This window comes from Humulus lupulus, chromosome 1 (genome assembly GCF_963169125.1).
Source record: "Humulus lupulus chromosome 1, drHumLupu1.1, whole genome shotgun sequence".
Classification (NCBI taxonomy): domain Eukaryota; kingdom Viridiplantae; phylum Streptophyta; class Magnoliopsida; order Rosales; family Cannabaceae; genus Humulus; species Humulus lupulus.
In genome coordinates this window covers 246920187-246927852 of record NC_084793.1, presented here as the reverse complement: position 1 = coordinate 246927852, position 7666 = coordinate 246920187, and positions in this window count along the sequence as shown.

Sequence of the window (7666 nt, the reverse complement as noted above, 5' to 3'; positions counted from 1 at the left end):
ATGCTCAGCAGAGTAGGGAAGTTGTATCTGCCCTCCCAACCAGGAAAACTTTGCACCTGACCAACTAAACTTTGTACCTGGCCAATAGTTTACTCTTTTTTCTTATACTTTTGTGAAGACAATTGCTGCTTAGTAGCTTTGATATTTTTCTCGTACAGCCGGCTGTTGGCATTTATACTTTACTTTTCTTTGCTAACTTGAAACAATCTAAGTCTTTTTAGATTTAAAACATAAGTTTTTTGTGAATAGTAAAGTCACTATGATGTATGCCTTATATTTTTGCATGAGTACTTAGTTTTCTGACTTAGAAATTCTAGACATTTCATAAGTCCCTACTAAGCATACTTTGTCACACTCTTATTGCTCTAACATTTTATGAGCATAATTTTTATTGTCACACGAATATTTGCTTCTAACTTGAAATTTTGAAAAATTCCAAGTTACTTATGCCTTGTCAAACAAGTTAGCTTAATGCCCTTTTTTGACTTCAAAAATTTACAAGTCAGCCTAAAAACAGATATCTTAACTCGTGCTCTTATTGCCTGTGTTAAATTATATACCAGTATACCCCATGTGCCCCCAAGTGATCGAGGGTTGAAAGATCCTTGGTCACTTGCTACTTGATTGAATCTGTTCGAGTAATTAATTACTCTAGAAACACATAGAATATATGGAAAATATTTGAGCAGTTGAACACTGCTTGAACATACCGAGCAGTTGAACACTATTCAATTTTCACTCCTTGAACTCTATAAATAGGACCCTTCACTCAGCCATTTTATTCATTCTTCATGCATAATTTAGAGCCTCCAAGCTTCTTAGATTATTCTTGAGAGAAACACTAGGGTTTTGGGATAAAAGCTTTATCATCTTAAGCTTTATAAACACTTAGGTAGTGAGATATAGTGTGATTTTGATATCGAGGTGTAGAACAGTTCTAGTTTATCCAAGGTAATACTATTCATAAGTTCTATTCTTTATGATTCCTTAGTTTTCCGTAAGTTTCTTTCAGATCCTAACTTCTGTTTATGGTTTTGATGGTTAGGTGTTTAAGTTCTTTAATTTAAGGTTCTTCTCAGTAAGTTTCTTCTTTGATGGTTTAGTTTTCTTTTAATCTCTTTTCTTTAGAAACTCGCCATTCTTTATGTTTGGTTTTAGGAGTTTCAATTCCGCTCTTGTCTCCAATATTCTGCTTTTTGGTAAGGAAAATTAGGTAGTTTAGTATTATGATATAGTTTATGTTTGTATGATCTAACATTTCAGATACAATAAAGGGGTAAGTGTGTCTGGACCTAAGGTCTCCAATGATGTATGACGGACTATGTCCGGTAGGCTCGGTTGCCAAAACTTTATGACGGACCTATGTCCGGTGTATGACGGACTTTTGTCTGGGGCTTAATAGCCACCCTTGTATAAACACTTATCTTTTTATTATATCTGACTTGTTATTATAGTTATGATTATGATTTATGACTTATGATTTATGATCTATGATTTACGAATTATGAATTATGACCTATGACTTATGACTTAGAGTACGATATATGATTTATGACTTAGATTATTGTAACGCCCTCATTACCCCAGAACAGTTACGGTGAACGGTGAACGAAAAATTTGACTCGCTACCCGAGTCCTTTGGTTAAAAATGTGCTTCTAAGTGTTATTAACAGGCTAAGGTGGAAAACCAATAATATAGAACTGATATATTTTATTAAATACATAAAACTGTTCATGGGCCCATAAAAACATTTACAAGTTATTTATAACTCAAAATGGTCATTACTGTTTCAAATTTACAAACCCGCCGACCTAAGCGGCAAAAATAGGGTAAACCCTCTAGTTCCTCTGAGAACTCCTTGGCCGTGGTGGTCAAGCGGCCGCATATGTACACAACACCACCTAAGCTCTCCACTCAGGGCTAGGTGAGCTTTTCTTTCCCTTTACCTGCACCACATAGCACCCATGAGCCAAGGCCCAGCAAGAAAACACAATATAGCATGATATAATATCAACAATGATCATAATAATCATTCAGGACTTTGAGTCCAAAACAAGTAAGAGACAGTCGCAAAAGTCACTAGGGTGGGTACAGCTCTCTTTAGCCATGTGACGATAGGGTCACCAGGGCTTAACAGATAAGTGAACCTTTCACTAACTTAAACAGGATAGGTGCATGATGACTAGTCACCAACATAACCTTCCTCATGACTCTAGAGTCATAATTATGGAACTCTGTTCCCTAGCCATGTGACAAGCAGTCATCTAGGCCTTAGGCCTTGGCTCTGAGTAACTAGTTTTAGACTAGCCAAGCGCTTATAAGATTCATTGACCATAGGGTCGGTCCAGCATTAATTCCTTAGAGTCATTCAACGCTGATATTGATTAGATCTAATCTTCATTCGGCCGTGCGTTCAGGATGCTTATGTCGTTTCTGACTCTTAGGTAAGTAATACGCGACCAGTGCCGTCCCTAACTAGTCAGTGCCATACACAAGTAAACAACATTCGCTAGCATTTAATATGCAATCAATGTCCACATTTATCAACCAACATGCCTTAACAACAATCATGCATGTCATATACACGGGGTGCAATTTTCTTACCTCTGATTCGAGCGAGAATGAATAAAAGAACGACCCTTGAGAATGATTTGACTTTTAGTCCTTTATCATTCACCTAATCATAACCAAATATAGGATACCATCAATAAATTGAACAACAAAGGTTCCCAAACCAAGATCTAGCCTCTGGGACATCAATCCCCACTAATCCAGGTAGTAGGAACACTCCCAAGGCCTAAAACCAAGTTCCCGAGGTCAAAACGCTCAAAGGCGTTGAAACCTGACCAAGGGCTACGGCCCTAACACCTTGGGCCGTGGCCCCCAGCCACTCCAGGAGCAAGGGTTGCGGCGCCCTACACCTAGGGCTGCGGCACCCAGCAAGGCAAAACTTGCTCCACCAGATTCTTCGAGCTAGGGTCGCGACACCCAAGAACAGGGCCGCGGCCCCCAACCCAGAACCATCCCCAAACTCGTTTTCCTTCATTAAAAACCTCCCAAAAACATACCTAAACACTTCCAAATCATCAAATCAAAGTTCCCAAGCTTCCCAATGATCCAAAACCATCAAATCCCAAGGCTCAAACAAACCAAAAACTCAACAATTCACAAAATCCAATTCTAAGCTTCGAAATTCTAAAAACTCAAAACATAAATCTTAGATTACCATTGATTGGGTTGTTTCTCGTCAAATCCTTCGATCAAGAAGCTTCTAATCTTTCCTAGGATCGCTATGCCTCGATCCTCGCTTGATTCCAACTCCTAGAACTCAAGATTTTTTCTAAAATGCTTCGAATGGTAAAATGAACTAACGAGAAAAGAACGAGAGGTTTTCTAACGTACGGTTCTATTTGAAAAGCTACTTCAAGCTTAAGTAACCTCAAATAAAACCTAGTGCTCGGGGTCCCGAAAACACCTCCGAGAACATTATAGTCAAAACTCCCAGAATTTCCTCCTGATCTCAATAACTCCCAATTTATCATCAAATAACATTCTGATTACTCAATATCCCAATAAAAGACCCTCGTTATGACAAAACCGCTAATTCATAATATAAGACCGTCTCATGCCGAATAGCTCGAATATATCTCCATAATAATGGGATCTCATTCACAGATCACAATATGAACCCAAATATACAAATATGCCCTCAATGGACCAAATTACCAAAACACCCTAATAATCAAATGTGGACCCACATGCATGCATATAACATTATAATATAATTCACATAAACATGCATATTATCATTTAATGGCATAATTAAACAGTTATGGCCCTCCCGACCTACTAATCCAGCCATTAAACCACATTTGGGAATTCCGGGGCATTACAATTATGATTTAGAATTATGACTTAAGTTGTGATATGATCTAGAGGTTTATGTTGGAATGACTTTTGTGAATTTATGTTATGTTTGATTATATGACTAACCCTTGTTTGTATTTTCCTTACTGGGCATAGAAGCTCACTCCTTATGATGTTGTTATTTCAGGAAATTAAGGATAGAAAGGTCGGTGATGAGTGGGACCTAAGAGCTTCATGATGTACTCGTGGGGACCATATAGTCGAGGAAGATCATGCAGGCCTATTTTTCTTAAAAAATGTTTTTTTTTATTTTTATTTAAATGTTGCTCATTTTTGTATGTTAATGAGAATTATTTTATTTTTTTAAAACCATGGATCCATATATTTATTTTCAAGTTTTTATTCAATAAAAGAGCAATATTTACGATTACGTCCCAACGCTGTGTTCTCAGTAATCTATGAGAAATTAGGGCGTTACAGTATGAGAAATTCACAATTTTTACATTACTGGGAAAGTCAAAGAGGTGATTTGATAGTCATGAAACTTACATTACTGTGTTTGGTTAAACTTTGGAATCTTATAAATGATTTCTTAGAAAAGTAATTTATGTATTTGATTGTGCATAGTAATATGTCAATTTCTCATCTTTTTTAAAAAATATAATAATATACTTTTATCAAAATAATCTATAATATAATCATAACTAGCACATGACATTTTTTTAAAAATTACTAAATTTTTTCTTAAATTATAATTTATAAATAATTTTACTCCTGAAATAAATTTTAACAAGATTTAAAAAATAGTTATTAAATACTAAAATAAAGTATAATTTTAAAAAACATAGCAATACCCTTATTTTGTTTTTAATAGTATTTCATTTATTATTTTAAACTAAACTAATGATATAAAGACTTTACATATCAATTTTGTCAAATAAACAAATATTATTTATCATTTTATAGTTTGTGTATATTTGTTTTTGTATCATAAGTTTCAAATATAAAATAAATCATTTATTAAAAATATAATGATTTAAGAAATTTTTATTTTAATAATAATTTTGGAGTGTTTCACATTCCCAAGCATCTGAAAACAATTTCTACAAGTGGGTTTTTACTTGAACTCAGGATCAAGAAAAGTTAAACTCACTGAAGTTTAGTTTCCTGGTTCAAAAAAATTCAAACATAGTACCAAATATGCAAAAGTATTTAGATTCTCATTCATGTCTCTAGATTCGTGCACTAAGTTGTTTTATTTAAATTTTATGTATTTACTTATTTGTTATAAATATTGTTCAAAATATTTTTTTTAAATAAATAAAAATTAAATTATAATAAATATATATGTTGACGTCGTTTTTCATCAACTTAATAAATGAGAGCAATTAAACAAAAATATACAAGAGAAAATGAATAAAAAGAATGAAAACAAGATCTTTTTACGTGGTTCAGCAGTTAAAATCTGTTTAGTCCACGAGTCTATATTATTAGTTCTTTGGAGTTTCTTGGAAACTTTTAGAGAACAATTGCCCAGAGTTTTCTCTCCAAAACTCAATATTTCGGTCCTCTACAAATGAATTATCCTTCTCTATTTATAGAGAGGGTTTCAGAATTGCTTCCCACATATTTCGGGAACATATTTTGTAAATCAAATAATATAATGCCAATAAATGCATTATTTACTACGTATGCAGTAACATCCCATAAAATGTGAGATTGAGCAACAAATTACATCAGATCCCTTAAACATAGGGGATTTATAACAATAAATACATTCACATAGAATCGACGAGCTTAGACACCAGACCCGTGCACCTTCGAGACTGTTTTCCTATTACGAGCTTGTCATCCTACTTCACCTATGCTCCCACAAAATAACCATTGACGAAGTCGTCACCTTCGAGCTTATAGCCCTCGAGCTCCAAACATCTTGTTTGAAAGCAAGAGATGCATTCAAGAAATGTATACAAGTGTTGAACCCTTGTTATTAAGAACTGCGAGCCTAACTCATAAGCATGGATCATCTTAGAGGCTACATACTGCTCAAGCTCACAAGGTCGTCATTTTATAGCGAAACTGTCTAACTGGTGGATCATATGATGATTGTGCTTACTTCGAGCTCATACCTTATGAACCTAAATTTCAAGATCAAGATTTCCATTCTCGAAATCTAGGTGTAACATTTTCCCCCTCAAAAGTATCAGTTCGAATCCTATGAGAAGGAAACTTTTGAGCTGTCACTTTCAAAAATTGAGCTACCTGCCACACTCGAGTGTGGACACGCGTCAGCCATGGGTTGCTCAATCAAAGTACTTGAGTACTTTTTCAATACACCCACGTCCTTTCACGTTTCAGCTTTTTGCCGCCATTGTTACATTTGCACCTGACCGTCTAATTAAATACCAAATCCAGCCAAAATCCTAGATTAGCTCGACCCTTGACCTCCTTTTGGGACACATATATATATAACTGTATCATCTTCCTCCTCTTCACTTTCACATTCTAAGTTTAAGAGAAAAAGAAAAACCCAGTGCCAAAAATTCTTTTTTCCTTTTTGGATGTTCTCTAAACCGAGAAGATGAAACAACCTTTGCCTTTTCAACTCCGTGAGATCATTCTTGCAACCGCTCCTCCAGTCGTTGATTTCATTGTATCCACAAGCCTCTGTGTGTAAGTCTCTATTCTTGATCCTCGTACTTTTATTTCTTCATACATTTTTATGTTTCTTTTGCATCCTGAGCATATTTACTAGTTTTTCACTAGTTTCATAAGGATTTTATAACAATTAGTAATCTTAGCCACATTGTTTAGCTGATACTGTATAAAATCTGGATTCAAAATTTTCTGAAATCGTGGGTTTAAAACCCAGATTTTAGTGCAAAAAGCACAAATGTTTCTTTTCCTCCCCCTTTTTTTTATTTAGACTATAGATGATATGTCACGTTTAAATCGCACGTTTCCCAAAATTATCACCTTTTTGAGTAACCGTCAACTTTTCCCCTGAAAATTCGGGATTCTTCAAATGAATCCACACTTTCCTTCCCTCGCGTCGAATACACGCTCAAAGCACGAACCTTACAATAGTTCGAGTTTCTTTCTTGAATTCGACCCGTTCTTTTGAAACTTCAGTCTCAATCGAGCTTACTCCATGATTTCAAGCCTTCGAGCTCGAGTCACATAAAATTTTACTCTGATTTCTTGTATGCATTGCCCTCACCCTTTTCTTTCTTGCTAGATGTCATAGAATTTTGAGAAACGGTGGGGGTCAGTGCTCGCAATTCTTTATTCTCCAACAACTCCAAGTCTAGAATCACCCTTCACGCGAAACCAGCGGTTAATTCACAAACACAAAGTGAGGTGCGAGTAAGAAGATATTCGAGCCCACTTCCATCATCAGATCGACGAGGTCGAGGAAAGAAAAAGGAGGAAACTTCGGGTCGCTGTCTTTCCAAACCCAAACCCCGAGCTCAGACCTATCCCTCTCGACCCCACGCTCAAAGTAACCGTCGCTTACAAGCCTGGTGATCTTACTTTCTCTTTGATGGAAGATTCATCAAACCGTCCATCCACCTCGCAACCTGCTGCCATTCCTACCTCCAGGGAGGAATTCTTCGAGGCCGAGAATTACTGGAGCTCAGTTACTTCATTGGGACAAATCTCTGACATCCTTACTCGCCACGTCTTAGGACTGTCCGGTTCGCTGAGGTGTCGAGCTCTTACTCCAAATGAACGGAGCTGCTACGCCCTGAGGGATGGTCGTCCCGATAATAAACTTAAGCTCATGGCCTGCAGTTA